At 50.9% G+C, this 17,238-nt stretch overlaps 2 long non-coding RNA genes across 2 annotated transcripts in view; one reads left to right on the plus strand and one right to left on the minus strand.

Moving 5' to 3' along the window:
• Positions 1-5,836, minus strand: part of LOC308186610 — a 316,995-nt gene extending 311,159 nt beyond the window's left edge. Inside the window, exon 1 of the long non-coding RNA XR_013944137.1 lies at positions 4,981-5,836. This is a non-coding gene — a long non-coding RNA (uncharacterized lncRNA). The remainder of the gene's footprint in view (positions 1-4,980) is intronic.
• LOC308186611 overlaps positions 1-17,238 on the plus strand; it is a 126,211-nt gene that overhangs the window by 88,468 nt on the left and 20,505 nt on the right. The window lies entirely within an intron of this gene.

The raw sequence follows: 17,238 nt of genomic DNA on the forward strand, positions 1-17,238 counted from the left end.
GGGAAAGATGAAATAGCAGTGAAACAATCAAAGCGACAGACAGCAAAGATCAACCCTTGTACCTTTTGCATCATGGTTTAGCGAGAACAACCAAGCAAAGTGAACTAAAGTTTGCCCCCCCGAAACCCAAGCGAGCTACTTTCAAGCAGTTAAAGAGAGCGAACCCGTCTCTGTTGCAAAAGAGTGGGATGACTTGTCAGTAGAGGTGAAAAGCCAACCGAGCTGGGTGATAGCTGGTTACCTGTGAAACGAATCTAAGTTCCCCCTTAATCCTCCCTACCGGACATCCTGAACCCTAATGAGATGATTAAGAGCTATTTAATGGAGGGACAGCTCCATTAAAAAAGGACACAACCTCGACTAGCGGATAATTCTTACTACTGATCCTACCGTGGGCCCTAAAGCAGCCATCAAAAAAGAGTGCGTCAAAGCTCCACCACCTAAAAATACCAAAATAAGATGATTCCCTTATCACAAACAGGTCAACCTATGAATATAGGAGAATTAATGCTAAAATAAGTAACTCAGGGCCACACCCCTCTAACGGCGCAAGCTTACATAGAAACATTATTAACAGACCTAGACAGATACAAAAACCCCTACAAGACCACGTATTAACTAACCCTGTTAACCCGACTCAGGAGCGCCTATAAGAGCGATTAAAATCTGTGAAAGGAACTCGGCAAATTAATAAGGCCCGACTGTTTACCAAAAACATAGCCTTCAGCAAATTAAACAAGTATTGAAGGTGATGCCTGCCCGGTGACTTAGGTTTAACGGCCGCGGTATCCTAACCGTGCAAAGGTAGCGCAATCAATTGTCCCATAAATCGAGACTTGTATGAATGGCTAAACGAGGTCTTAACTGTCTCTCACAGATAATCAGTGAAATTGATCTCCCCGTGCAAAAGCGGGGATGTGAACATAAGACGAGAAGACCCTGTGGAACTTAAAAATCAACGACCACCGCGAATCCTCAATCAACCCCACTGGGGCCACTACCATCGCAGAGCCTGGTCGATATTTTTCGGTTGGGGCGACCTTGGAGGAGAACAAATCCTCCAAAAACAAGACCATACCTCTTTACCTAGAGCTACCCCTCAAAGTGCTAACAGTGACCAGACCCAATATAATTGATTAATGGACCAAGCTACCCCAGGGATAACAGCGCAATCCCCCTCAAGAGCCCATATCGACAGGGGGGTTTACGACCTCGATGTTGGATCAGGACATCCTAATGGTGCAGCCGCTATTAAGGGTTCGTTTGTTCAACGATTAACAGTCCTACGTGATCTGAGTTCAGACCGGAGCAATCCAGGTCGGTTTCTATCTATGACACACTCTCCCCAGTACGAAAGGACCGGGAAAGTGGGGCCAATACCACAAGCACGCCCCCCCCCTCTAAGCAGTGAAACCAACTAAACCGTGAAGAGGGCCTTCCCCCACCACTTTCAATCCTAGAAAAGGACCAGCTAGAGTGGCAGAGCCCGGCAAGTGCAGAAGGCTTAAGCCCTTTCCCCAGAGGTTCAAATCCTCTCCCTAGCTTCACCCATGATTCAAATAACAACACTAAGCTGCCTCGTTATATCCCTCCTATACATCATCCCAATCCTGATTGCCGTAGCCTTCCTAACCCTAGCAGAACGGAAAATCCTAAGCTACATACAATCCCGCAAAGGCCCTAACGTTGTCGGGCCTTTTGGCCTACTTCAACCATTTGCGGACGGACTGAAACTATTTACCAAAGAGCCCATCCGACCCTCTACCTCTTCCCCACTTCTATTCATTCTGATACCAATACTAGCCCTTGTCCTAGCCCTCACCACTTGAGCACCACTACCACTCCCATTTCCCCTAGCAGATCTAAACCTCGGAGTTCTCTTCCTAATAGCCATGTCAAGCCTAGCCGTCTACTCAGTCCTATGATCAGGCTGAGCCTCGAACTCAAAATACGCACTAATCGGAGCCCTACGGGCAGTAGCACAGACCATTTCATACGAAGTGACACTGGCCATAATCCTGCTATCAATAATCATACTAAGCGGAAGCTACACACTCAGCTCCTTTGCCGTCGCACAGGAGCCTCTATACTTCATTTTCTCCTCATGACCCCTAGCAATAATATGATACGTATCCACCCTAGCAGAGACAAACCGAGCTCCTTTTGACCTCACAGAGGGCGAATCTGAGCTAGTCTCAGGGTTTAACGTTGAATACGCCGCAGGACCCTTCGCCTTATTCTTCCTAGCTGAATATGCGAACATTATGCTAATAAATACACTTACAGCCATCATATTCCTAAACCCAAGCGCCCTAGGGCCACCCACAGAACTATTCCCCGTCATCCTAGCCACAAAAGTCCTCCTACTATCTTCTGGTTTCTTATGGGTCCGAGCTTCATACCCACGATTCCGATATGACCAACTAATGCACCTACTATGAAAAAACTTCCTACCCCTCACACTAGCTCTGTGCCTCTGACACATCAGCATACCTATCTGCTATGCAGGCCTACCTCCTTACATAAGGAAATGTGCCTGAACTACAAAGGGTCACTATGATAAAGTGAACATAGAGGTATAACAGCCCTCTCATTTCCTGTTGACCTTAGAAAAGTAGGAATTGAACCCACACAAGAGAAATCAAAATTCTCCATACTTCCCTTATATTATTTTCTAGTAGAGTCAGCTAATCAAGCTATCGGGCCCATACCCCGAAAATGATGGTTTAACCCCCTCCTCTACTAATGAACCCTTACGCGACCCCAATCATAACCTTCAGCCTCATCTTGGGCACCACAATCACAATTTCCAGCAACCACTGAGTTCTGGCCTGGACAGGACTGGAGATCAACGCACTAGCCATCATTCCCCTAATTGCCAAATCCCACCACCCACGAGCAGTAGAAGCCGCAACGAAATACTTCCTAACCCAAGCAGCTGCTTCCGCCCTGGTCCTATTCTCTAGCATAACCAATGCCTGAGTCACCGGCCAATGAGACATCACACAAATAAACCACCCAACCTCCTGTCTACTACTGACAGCAGCAATCGCTATTAAACTGGGCCTAGTGCCATTTCACTTCTGATTCCCAGAAGTACTACAAGGATCGCCACTAATAACAGCCCTGCTACTCTCGACCCTCATAAAATTCCCCCCACTAACCCTGCTCCTACTAACATCCAAATCCCTCGACCCAGCTCTACTCACCGCCATGGCCCTAGCCTCAACAGCACTAGGAGGCTGAATAGGACTGAACCAAACACAAACACGCAAAATCCTAGCCTTCTCGTCCATCTCCCACTTAGGCTGAATCGCCATCATCCTAGTTTACAGCCCCAAATTGGCCTTACTTACCTTCTACCTATACACAATCATAACATCAGCCGTATTCCTAGCCCTTAACAAAATCAAAGCCCTTAACCTATCCATGATCACAACCTCATGAACAAAAACCCCAGTGCTAAACGCCACCCTAATACTAGTACTTTTATCCCTAGCAGGCCTCCCCCCATTAACAGGCTTTATACCAAAGTGACTTATCATCCAAGAACTAACTAAACAGGAAATAACACCAGCAGCCATGGCAATTGCCATGCTATCACTGCTCAGCCTCTTCTTCTACCTACGCCTCGCATACCACTCAACAATTACCCTTCCCCCCAACTCCTCTAACCACATAAAACAATGATACACTAGCAAAGCCCCAAGCACACCTACTGCGGTCCTTGCCTCACTATCAATCCTCTTACTTCCCCTGTCCCCAATAATACATGCCATTGTCTAGAAACTTAGGATAACACCCCAAACCGAAGGCCTTCAAAGCCTTAAATAAGAGTTAAACCCTCTTAGTTTCTGCACATTAAGACTTACAGAATATTAACCTGTATCTTCTGAATGCAAGTCAGACGCTTTAATTAAGCTAAAGCCTCCCTAGACAGATGGGCTTCGATCCCACAAAACTCTAGTTAACAGCTAAATGCCTAAACCAATTGGCTTCTGCCTACAAAGACCCTGACGCACCCTAGTGCGCATCGATGAGCTTGCAACTCAACATGAATTTCACTACAGAGCCGATAAGAAGAGGAATTAAACCTCTGTAAAAAGGACTACAGCCTAACGCTTCAACACTCAGCCATCTTACCCGTCACCTTCATCAACCGATGACTATTTTCCACTAACCATAAGGATATTGGCACCCTGTACCTCATCTTCGGGGCATGAGCAGGAATAGTCGGCACCGCACTCAGCCTATTAATCCGCGCAGAACTAGGACAACCAGGAACTCTCCTAGGCGACGACCAAATTTACAATGTAATCGTTACCGCTCACGCCTTTGTAATAAGCTTCTTTATAGTCATACCCATCATGATCGGAGGATTCGGCAACTGATTAGTCCCCCTCATAATCGGTGCCCCCGACATAGCATTCCCGCGAATAAACAACATAAGCTTTTGACTCCTCCCCCCATCATTCCTCCTCCTACTAGCCTCATCCACTGTAGAAGCTGGCGCCGGCACAGGCTGAACTGTCTACCCTCCCCTAGCAGGTGACCTTGCCCACGCCGGAGCTTCAGTAGACCTGGCTATCTTCTCACTCCACTTAGCCGGTATCTCCTCCATCCTTGGGGCCATCAACTTTATCACCACAGCCATCAACATAAAACCCCCCGCACTCTCACAATACCAAACCCCACTATTTGTCTGATCCGTACTAATTACCGCCATCCTACTCCTTCTATCACTCCCCGTACTCGCCGCCGGTATTACAATATTACTAACTGATCGAAACCTAAACACCACATTCTTCGACCCCGCTGGAGGAGGAGACCCAATCCTGTACCAACACCTATTCTGATTCTTCGGACACCCAGAAGTCTATATTCTGATCCTACCGGGGTTCGGAATCATCTCACACGTAGTCACGTACTACTCAGGCAAAAAGGAGCCCATCGGCTACATGGGAATAGTCTGAGCCATACTATCCATCGGCTTCCTAGGATTCATCGTCTGAGCTCACCACATGTTTACAGTAGGAATAGACGTTGATACCCGAGCCTACTTTACATCAGCCACTATAATCATTGCCATCCCTACCGGAATCAAAGTATTTAGCTGACTAGCCACCCTGCACGGAGGAACAATCAAATGAGACCCCCCCAATACTATGAGCTCTAGGATTTATCTTCCTATTTACCATCGGAGGATTAACAGGAATCGTTCTTGCAAACTCTTCCCTAGACATCGCCCTGCACGACACGTACTACGTAGTTGCCCACTTCCACTACGTCCTATCCATAGGCGCCGTCTTTGCCATTCTAGCAGGATTTACTCACTGATTCCCACTACTCACTGGGTTTACCCTACACCAAACATGAGCAAAAGCCCACTTCGGGGTAATATTTACAGGAGTAAACCTAACGTTCTTCCACCAGCACTTCCTAGGCCTAGCAGGAATACCCCGACGATACTCGGACTATCCCGACGCCTACACACTATGAAACACCATTTCCTCCATCGGCTCCCTAATCTCAATAGTAGCCGTAATCATACTAATATTCATCATCTGAGAAGCCTTTTCAGCCAAACGAAAAGTCCTACAACCAGAACTAACTACCACAAACGTTGAATGAATCCACGGCTGCCCTCCCCCATACCATACTTTCGAGGAACCGGCCTTCGTCCAGGTACAAGAAAGGAAGGAATCGAACCCTCACATGCTGGTTTCAAGCCAACTGCATTCACCGCTCATGCTTCTTTCTTATGAGACGTTAGTAAACCAATTACATAGCCTTGTCAAGACTAAATCACAGGTAAAAATCCTGTACATCTCATGTGGCCAACCACTCCCAACTAGGATTCCAAGACGCCTCATCACCCATCATAGAAGAACTCGTTGAATTCCACGACCACGCCCTAATCGTTGCCCTAGCTATCTGCAGCCTAGTTCTCTACCTTTTAGCCCACATACTAACAGAAAAACTCTCGTCCAATGCTGTAGACGCCCAAGAAGTAGAGCTGATCTGGACAATCCTACCTGCTATCGTCCTGGTACTCCTCGCCCTCCCATCCCTACAAATCCTCTACATAATGGACAAAATCGATGAACCAGACCTCACCCTAAAAGCCATCGGCCACCAATGATACTGAAGCTACGAATACACAGACTTCAAAGACCTATCATTCGACTCCTACATAGTGCCCACCCCAGACTTACCCAACGGCCACTTCCGACTGCTAGAAGTTGACCACCGCGTAGTTATCCCAATAGAATCCCCCATCCGCGTGATCATTACTGCAGGAGACGTACTCCACTCCTGAGCAGTCCCAACGCTCGGAGTTAAAACAGACGCAATCCCAGGCCGACTAAACCAAACTTCATTCATTACCACCCGGCCTGGGATTTTTTACGGACAATGCTCAGAAATTTGCGGGGCTAATCACAGCTACATACCCATTGTAGTAGAATCAACCCCACTCCCACATTTCGAGGCCTGATCGTCCCTTCTATCATCATCCTAATCATTAAGAAGCTATGCAACAGCACTAGCCTTTTAAGCTAGCCAAAGAGGGACTTCCCCCTCCTTAATGATATGCCACAGCTTAACCCCGCACCATGATTTTCAATCATAATTATAACCTGATTAACCCTAGCACTCCTCATCCAACCAAAACTACTAGCCTTCACCACAACCAACCCCCCATCAAATAAGACCTCCCTCACTACCAAACCCACACCATGATCCTGACCATGAACCTAAGCTTCTTTGACCAATTTTCCAGCCCCAATCTATTTGGCATCCCCTTAATCCTACTATCCCTACTCTTCCCAGCCCTACTATTCCCGTCCCCAAACAACCGATGAATCAACAACCGCCTTTCTACTATCCAAACATGACTCCTTCACCTAATCACAAAACAACTAATAGTCCCACTCAACAAAAATGGCCACAAATGAGCCATAATATTTACATCCCTAATAATCATACTTCTTACAATCAACCTTCTAGGCCTCCTTCCATATACATTCACCCCAACCACCCAACTATCTATGAACATAGCCCTAGCCTTCCCACTATGGCTCGCCACACTACTAACAGGCCTACGAAACCAACCATCAGCCTCTTTAGCCCACCTATTACCCGAAGGTACCCCTACACCCCTAATCCCCGCACTAATCCTGATCGAAACAACCAGCCTACTAATCCGCCCCCTAGCCCTCGGAGTCCGCCTTACAGCCAACCTTACAGCAGGACACTTACTCATCCAACTCATCTCTACAGCCTCCATTGCATTAATACCCACCCTTCCTGCAGTATCCATCCTAACAATAATCATCCTACTACTCCTAACCATCCTAGAAGTAGCAGTAGCCATAATCCAGGCCTACGTCTTCGTGCTCCTTCTAAGCCTATACTTACAAGAAAACATCTAATGGCACACCAAGCACACTCATACCACATAGTTGACCCAAGCCCTTGACCAATCTTCGGGGCAGCCGCCGCCCTACTCACAACCTCAGGATTAATCATGTGATTCCACTACAACTCATCCATACTACTAACCCTAGGCCTCATCTCAATACTCCTAGTAATACTCCAATGATGACGAGACATTGTACGAGAAAGCACCTTCCAAGGCCATCACACTCCCACAGTCCAAAAAGGCCTACGATACGGCATAATCCTTTTCATCACATCCGAAGCATTCTTCTTCTTAGGGTTCTTCTGAGCGTTCTTCCACTCGAGCCTGGCCCCAACCCCAGAACTAGGAGGCCAATGACCCCCAACAGGAATTAAACCACTCAACCCGATAGAAGTCCCCCTACTAAACACAGCCATCCTACTAGCCTCAGGCGTTACCGTAACGTGAGCCCATCACAGCATCACAGAAGGAAACCGAAAACATGCCATCCACGCCCTAACCCTAACGATCCTCTTGGGATTCTACTTCACAGCCCTACAAGCAATAGAATACCACGAAGCCCCATTCTCAATCGCCGATAGCGTCTACGGATCTACCTTCTTCGTTGCCACTGGATTCCACGGACTCCACGTAATCATCGGATCCTCCTTCCTGACCGTCTGCCTCTTCCGACTGATCAAGTTCCACTTTACATCAGACCACCACTTCGGATTCGAGGCAGCAGCCTGATACTGACACTTCGTAGACGTCATCTGACTATTCCTCTACATAACCATCTACTGATGAGGATCTTGCTCTTCTAGTATATTAATTACAATTGACTTCCAATCTCTAGAATCTGGTATAAACCCAGAGGAGAGCAATGAACGCACTCATGTTCATATTCGCCCTATCATCAATCCTAAGCGCCGCCCTAACCGCATTAAACTTCTGACTCGCCCAAATAAACCCCGACTCAGAGAAACTCTCACCGTACGAATGTGGATTCGACCCACTTGGATCTGCTCGATTACCATTCTCAGTCCGATTCTTCCTCAGTAGCCATCCTGTTCGTCCTATTCGACCTAGAAATCGCCCTCCTACTCCCCCTGCCATGAGCCGTCCAACTCCAATCCCCCCTAATGACCCTCACCTGAACTGTAGTGATCCTCCTTCTCCTAACACTCGGACTGGCCTACGAGTGAATTCAAGGGGGCCTAGAATGAGCAGAATAACAGAAAGTTAGTCTAACCAAAAAGATAGCTGGTTTCGACCCAGCAGATTACAGCCAACCCTGTAACTTTCTTATGTCGCCCCTACATTTAAGCTTCTACTCAGCCTTCATTTTCAGCGGACTAGGGCTAGCCTTCCACCGAACCCACCTAGTATCCGCCCTACTATGCCTTGAAAGCATAATATTATCGATATTCGTAGGCCTATCAATATGATCCATCGAAAACCAAGTCTCCTCATTCACCGTGGTACCAATTCTCATGCTAACCTTCTCAGCGTGTGAGGCGGGCACAGGCCTGGCCATCCTAGTAGCCTCCACCCGCACACATGGCTCCGACCATCTACACAACCTAAACCTCCTGCAATGCTAAAAATCATCCTACCCACAATCATACTTCTTCCAACAGCCCTGCTGTCTCCACCAAAATTTCTATGGACTAACACCACCTTATACAGCCTCCTAATCGCTGCCCTAAGCCTACAGTGATTAATCCCAACCTACTACCCCTACAAATTTTTATCCAACTGAACAGGAATTGACCAAATCTCATCCCCCCTCCTAGTACTATCCTGCTGACTACTCCCACTCATAATCATAGCAAGCCAAAACCACCTGCAACAAGAACCCCTACAACGCAAACGAATCTTTATCTCAACCTTAGTCGCAGTCCAGCCATTCATCCTACTAGCCTTTTCCACCACAGAACTAGCACTATTTTACATCTCATTTGAAGCAACCCTCATTCCCACCCTAATCTTAATCACCCGATGGGGGAACCAACCAGAACGCCTAAGCGCTGGCATCTACCTGCTATTCTACACGCCAGTAAGCTCTCTACCCCTGCTAATCACAATCATACACCTATACGTGAAAATTGGCACCCTGCACCTGCCAACCCTACAACTAACCCACCCAACCCTATCCACCTCATGGACAGGAATACTATCAGGTCTAGCACTGCTCATAGCATTCATAGTAAAAGCCCCACTATACGGCCTACACCTCTGACTGCCAAAAGCCCACGTAGAAGCACCCATCGCAGGCTCAATACTCCTCGCCGCCCTACTACTAAAGCTAGGAGGATACGGAATTATACGAGTCACTCTATTTATGGGCCCACTGTCCAACCTCCTGCACTACCCCTTCCTAACCCTGGCCCTATGAGGCGCCCTAATGACTAGCTCAATCTGCCTACGACAGACAGACCTAAAATCACTAATCGCTTATTCATCCGTTAGCCACATAGGCCTAGTTATCGCCGCAGGAATAATCCAAACCCACTGATCATTCTCAGGGGCAATGATCCTAATAATTTCCCATGGACTAACTTCCTCCATACTATTCTGCCTAGCCAACACAAACTATGAACGTACGCACAGCCGAATTCTACTACTCACACGAGGCCTACAACCTCTCCTACCACTCATAGCTACCTGATGATTGCTGGCCAATCTAACAAACATAGCCTTACCCCCAACAACAAACCTCATAGCAGAGCTAACCATTATAATCACCTTATTCAACTGATCTGCCTTCACGATCATCCTAACAGGAATCGCAACCCTACTAACCGCCTCCTACACCTTATTCATACTACTAATGACCCAACGAGGCTCAATCCCCTCCCACATCACATCTATGCAAAACTCAACCACGCGAGAACACCTGCTCATAACACTCCACATTATCCCAATATTCCTCCTAATCCTCAAACCCGAACTGATCTCCGGAATCCCCTCATGCAAGTATAGTTTAAACCAAACATTAGACTGTGATTCTAAGAATAGAAGTTCAAACCTTCTTACCTGCCGAGGGGAGGGTTTAACCAACAAGAGCTGCTAACTCTTACATCTGAGCCTAAAACCTCAGCCCCCTTACTTTTAAAGGATAACAGCAATCCACTGGTCTTAGGAACCACCCATCTTGGTGCAAATCCAAGTAAAAGTAGTGAACCCCACACTACTAATCAACTCCCTCACACTACTCACGCTGACAATCCTCCTAACCCCAATCATCCTGCCATTTCTATTTAAAAACTTTAAAAACACCCCACAAGCCACCACCCGCGCTGTTAAAACCGCATTCCTAATTAGCCTAGCCCCTACAACCGCATTCATCTACTCGGGAGTAGAATCTGTCACCTGCCACTGGGAGTGAAAATTCATTATAAACTTTAAAATCCCCCTGAGCCTAAAAATAGACCAATACTCAACAACATTTCTTCCAATCGCCCTATTTGTAACATGATCAATCCTACAATTCGCCATATGATACATGGCCTCAGAGCCATACGTAACAAAATTTTTCACCTACCTACTGACATTCCTAGTCGCCATACTCCTCCTAACAACCGCAAACAACATATTCCTCCTATTCGTAGGCTGGGAAGGAGTACGAATCATGTCCTTCCTTCTCATCGGCTGATGACAAGGCCGAGCAGATGCCAACACCGCCGCCCTACGAGCCGTAATCTACAACCGAATCGGAGACATCGGACTGATCCTGAGCATAGCATGACTAGCTTCAACATTCAACACCTGAGAGATCCAACAAGCCGTACACCCCCACCAAACCCCAATCCTCCCCCTCATAGGATTAATCCTCGCAGCCGCAGGAAAATCCGCCCAATTTGGACTCCACCCATGACTGCCCGCAGCAATAGAAGGCCCCACCCCAGTATCAGCCCTACTGCACTCCAGTACCATAGTAGTAGCCGGAATCTTCCTGCTCATCCGCATGCACCCCCTGCTAGCCACCAACCAGACAGCCCTAACTGCCTGCCTATGCCTAGGTGCTCTATCAACCCTATTCGCTGCCACATGCGCCCTAACCCAAAATGACATCAAAAAAATCATTGCTTTCTCAACATCCAGCCAACTAGGACTAATAATAGTCACTATCGGACTAAACCTCCCACAACTAGCCTTCCTACACATCTCAACCCATGCCTTCTTTAAAGCCATACTATTCCTATGCTCAGGGTCTATCATCCACAACCTAAACGGAGAACAAGATATCCGAAAGATAGGAGGCCTACAGAAAATACTCCCAGTCACTACTTCCTGCCTAACCATCGGAAACCTGGCGCTGATAGGAACCCCATTCCTAGCCGGATTCTACTCAAAAGACCTCATCATCGAAAGCTTAAACACATCATACCTAAACACTTGAGCCCTACTCCTAACCCTTATAGCCACAGCATTCACCGCAACCTACAGCATCCGCATAACCATCCTAGTCCAAGCTGGACAAACCCGAATCCCCCCAATAGTATCAATAAACGAAAACAACCCACTAATCACCGCCCCCCTAACCCGACTCGCCCTAGGCAGCATTACAGCAGGAATAATCATTACCTCTTCCATACCATATCAGTGCAGTGAGTCCAGAGAGTGCGCTGGAACCACTGGGGATGCACTGCAGTGAGTCCAGAGAGTGCACTGGCACCACTGGGAATGCAGTGCAGTGAGTCCAGAGAGTGCACTGGCACCAGTGGTGATGCACTGCAGTGAGTCCAGTGAGTGCACTGGCACCACTGGGGATGCAGTGCAGTGAGTCCAGAGACTGCACTGGCACCACTGGGGATGCACTGCAGTGAGTCCAGAGACTGCACTGGCACCACTGGGGATGCACTGCAGTGAGTCCAGAGAGTGCACTGGCAGCACTGGGGATGCAGTGCAGTGAGTCCAGAGAGTGCACTGGCACCACTGGGGATGCAGTTCAGTGAGTCCAGAGAGTGCACTGGCACCACTGGGGATGCAGTGCAGTGAGTCCAGAGATTGCACTGGCACCACTGGGGATGCAGTGCTGTGACTCCAGAGAGCGCACAGGCACCACTGGGGATGCAGTGCAGTGAGTCCAGAGAGTGCACTGGCACCACTGGGGATGCACTGCAGTGAGCCCAGAGAGTGCACTGGCACCAGTGGGGATGCACTGCAGTGAGTCCAGTGAGTGCACTGGCACCACTGGGGAAGCAGTGCAGTGAGTCCAGAGAGTGCAGAGGCACCACTGGTGATGCAGTTTAGTGAGTCCAGAGAGTGCACTGGCACCACTGGGGATGCAGTGCAGTGAGTCCAGTGAGTGTACTGGCACCACTGGGGATGAACTGCAGTGAGTCCAGAGAGTGCACTGGCACCACTGAGAATGCACTTCAGTGAGTCCAGAGAGTGCATTGGCACCACTGGGGATGCACTTCAGTGAGTCCAGAGAGTGCACTGGCACCACTGGGGATGCAGCGCTGTGACTCCAGAGAGTGCACTGGCACCACTGGGGATGCAGTGCAGTGAGTCCAGAGAGTGCACGGGCACCACTGGGGATGCGGTGCCGGGAGTCCAGAGAGTGCTTTGGCACCAGTGGGGATGCACTGCAGTTACTTCAGAGACTGCACTGGCACCACTGGGGATGCAGTGCAGTGAGTCCAGAGAGTGCACTGGCACCACTGGGGATGCACTGCAGTGAGTCCAGAGAGTGCACTGTCACCACTGGGGATGCACTGCAGTGAGTCCAGAGAGTGCACTGTCACCACTGGGGATGCAGTGCAGTGAGCCCAGAGAGTGCACTGGCACCACTGGGGATGCAGTGCAGTGAGTCCAGAGAGTGCACTGGCACCACTGGGGATGCACTGCAGTGAATCCAGTGAGTGCACTGGCACCACTGGGGATACAGTGCAGTGAGTCCAGAGAGTGCACTGGCACCACTGGGGATGCAGTGCAGTGAGTCCAGAGAGTGCACTGGCACCACTGGGGATGCACTGCAGTGAGTCCAGAGAGTGCACTGGCACCACTGGGGATGCACTGCAGTGAGTCCAGAGAGTGCACTGGCACCACTGGGGATGCACTGCAGTGAGTCCAGAGATTGCACTGGCACCACTGTGGATGCAGTGCAGTGAGTCCAGAGACTTCACTGGCACCACTGGGAATGCAGAGAAGTGAGTGCAGAGAGTGCACTGGCACCACTGGGGATGCAGTGCAGTGAGTCCAGAGAGTGCACTGGCACCACTGGGGATGCAGTGCAGTGAGTCCAGAGAGTGCACTGGCACCACCTGTGATGCAGTGCAGTGAGTCCAGAGAGTGCACTGGCACCAGTGGGGCTGCAGTGCAGTGAGTCCAAAGAGTGCACTGGCACCACTGGGAATGCACTGCAGTGAGTCCAGAGAGTGCACTGGCACCACTGGGAATGCACTGCAGTGAGTCCAGAGAGTGCACTGGCACCACTGGTGATGCAGTACAGTGAGTCCAGAGACTGCACTGGCACCACTGGGGATGCACTGCAGTGAGTCCAGAGAGTGCACTGGCACCACTGGGGATGCACTACAGTGAGTGCAGAGATTGCACTGGCACCACTGGGGATGCAGTGCAGTGAGTCCAGAGAGTGCACTGGCACCACTGGGGATGCAGTGCATTGAGTCCAGAGAGTGCACTGGCACCACTGGGGATGCACTTCAGTGAGTCCAGAGAGTGCACTGGCACCAGTGGGGATGCAGAGCAGTGAGTCCACAGAGTGCACTGGCACCACTGGGGATGCACTGCAGTGAGTCCAGAGAGTACACTGGCACCAGTGGGGATGCAGTGCAGTGAGTCCAGAGAGTGCACTTGCACCACTGGGGATGCACTGCAGTGAGTCCAGAGAGTGCACTGGCACCACTGGGGATGTGTCCAGTGAGTCCAGTGAGTGCACTGGGAACATTGGGGATGCAGTGCAGTGAGTCCAGAGAGTACACTGGCACCAGTGGGGATGCAGTGCAGTGAGTCCAGAGAGTGCACTGGCACCACTGGGGATGCAGTGCAGTCAGTCCAGTGAGTGCACTGGCACCACTGGGGGTGCAGTACAGTGAGTCCAGAGAGTGCACTGGCACCACTGGGGATGCACTGCAGTGAGTCCAGACAGTGCACTGGCACCACTGGGGATGCCCTGCAGTGAGTCCAGAGAGTGCACTGGCACCACTGGGGATGCACTGCAGTGAGTCCAGAGAGTGCACTGGCAGCACTGGGGATGCAGTGCAGTGAGTCCAGAGAGTGCACTGCCACCACTGGGGCTTCAGTGCAGTGAGTCCAGAGAGTGCACTGGCACCACTGGGGATGCGGTGCTGGGAGTCCAGAGAGTGCTTTGGCACCAATGGGGATGCAGTGCTGGGAGTCCAGAGAGTGCACTGGCACCACTGGGGATGCACTGCAGTGAGTCCAGAGAGTGCACTGGCACCACTGGGGATGCGGTGCTGGGAGTCCAGAGAGTGCTTTGGCACCAATGGGGATGCAGTGCGGTTACTCCAGAGACTGCACTGGCACCACCGGGGATGCAGTGCAGTGAGTCCAGAGAGTGCACTGGCACCACTGGGGATGCAGTGCAGTGAGTCCAGAGATTGCACTGGCACCACTGGGGATGCAGTGTTGTGACTCCAGAGAGCGCACTGGCTCCACTGGGGATGCAGTGCAGTGAGTCCAGAGAGTGCACTGGCACCACTGGGGATGCACTGCAGTGAGCCCAGAGAGTGCACTGGCACCAGTGGGGATGCACTGCAGTGAGTCCAGTGAGTGCACTGGCACCACTGGGGAAGCAGTGCAGTGAGTCCACAGAGTGCAGTGGCACCACTGGGGATGCACTGCAGTGAGTCCAGAGAGTGCACTGGCACCACTGGGGATGCAGTGCAGTGAGTCCAGTGAGTGTACTGGCACCACTGGGGATGCACTGCAGTGAGTCCAGAGAGTGCACTGGCACCACTGAGAATGCACTTCAATGAGTCCAGAGAGTGCACTGGCACCACTGGGGATGCACTGCAGTGAGTCCAGAGAGTGCAGTGGCACCACTGGGGATGCACTGCAGTGAGTCCAGAGAGTGCTTTGGCACCAGTGGGGATGCACTGCAGTTTCTCCAGAGACTGCACTGGCACCACTGGGGATGCAGTGCAGTGAGTCCAGAGAGTGCTTTGGCACCAGTGGGGATGCACTGCAGTGAGTCCAGAGAGTGCACTGGCACCACTGGGGATGCACTGCAGTGAGTCCAGAGATTGCGCTGTCACCACTGGGGATGCAGTACAGTGAGTCCACAGAGTGCACTGGCACCACTGGGGATGCAGTGCAGTGAGTCCAGAGAGTGCACTGGCACCACTGGGGATGCAGTGCAGTGAATCCAGTGAGTGCACTGGCACCACTGGGGATGCAGTGCAGTGAGTCCAGAGAGTGCACTGGCACCACTGCGGATGCAGTGCAGTGAGTCCAGAGAGTGCACTGGCACCACTGGGGATGCACTGCAGTGAGTCCAGAGAGTGCACTGTCACTACTGGGGATGCAGTGCAGTGAGTGCAGAGAGTGCACTGGCACCACTGGGGATGCAGTGCAGTGAGTCCTGAGAGTGCACTGGCACCACTGGGGATGCACTGCAGTGAGTCCAGAGAGCGCACTGGCACCACTGGGGATGCAGTACAGTGAGTCCACACAGTGCACTAGCACCACTGGGGATGCAGTGCAGTGAGTCCAGAGAGTGCACTGGCACCACTGGGGATGCAGTGCAGTGAGTCCAGAGAGTGCACTGGCACCACTGGTGATGCACTGCTGTGAGTCCAGAGAGTGCTCTTGCACCACAGGGGATGCAGTGCAGTGACTCAAGAGAGTGCACTGGCACCACTGGGGATGCAGTGCAGTGAGTCCAGAGAGTGCACTGGCACCACTGGAGATGCAGTGCAGTGAGTCCAGAGAGTGCAATGGCACCACTGCGGATGCACTGCAGTGAGTCCAGAGAGTGCGCTGGCTCCACTGGGGATGCACTGCAGTGAGTCCAGAGAGTGCACTGGCACCACTGGGGATGCACTGCAGTGAGTCCAGAGAGTGTAATGGCACCACTGGGGATGCACTGAAGTGAGTCCAGAGAGTGCACTGGCACCACTGAGAATGCACTTCAGTGAGTCCAGAGAGTGCACTGGCACCACTGGGGATGCACTGCAGTGAGTCCACAGAGTGCACTAGCACCACTGGGGATGCAGTGCAGTGAGTCCAGAGAGTGCGCTGGAACCACTGGGGATGCAGTGCAGTGAGTCCAGAGAGTGCACTGGCACCACTGGGGATGCAGTGCAGTGAGTCCAGAGAGTGCACTGGCACCAGTGGGGATGCACTGCAGTGAGTCCAGTGAGTGCACTGGCACCACTGGGGATGCAGTGCAGTGAGTCCAGAGAGTGCACTGGCACCACCTGGGTATGCAGTGCAGTGAGTCCAGAGAGTGCACTGGCACCACTGGGGATGCAGTGCAGTGAGTCCAGAGAGTGCACTGGCAGCACTGGGGATGCAGTGCAGTGAGTCCAGAGAGTGCACTGGCACCACTGGGGATGCAGTTCAGTGAGTCCAGAGAGTGCACTGGCACCACTGGGGATGCAGTGCAGTGAGTCCAGAGAGTGCACTGGCACCACTGAGAATGCACTTCAGTGAGTCCAGAGAGTGCACTGGCACCACTGGGGATGCAGTGCAGTGAGTCCAGAGATTGCACTGGCACCACTGGGGATGCAGTGCTGTGACTCCAGAGAGCGCACAGGCACCACTGGGGATGCAGTGCAGTGAGTCCAGAGAGTGCACTGGCACCACTGGGGATGCACTGCAGTGAGCCCAGAGAGTGCACT

The sequence above is a fragment of the Anser brachyrhynchus genome (genome assembly GCF_964034855.1).
Source record: "Anser brachyrhynchus genome assembly, contig: SCAFFOLD_72, whole genome shotgun sequence".
Taxonomy (NCBI): domain Eukaryota; kingdom Metazoa; phylum Chordata; class Aves; order Anseriformes; family Anatidae; genus Anser; species Anser brachyrhynchus.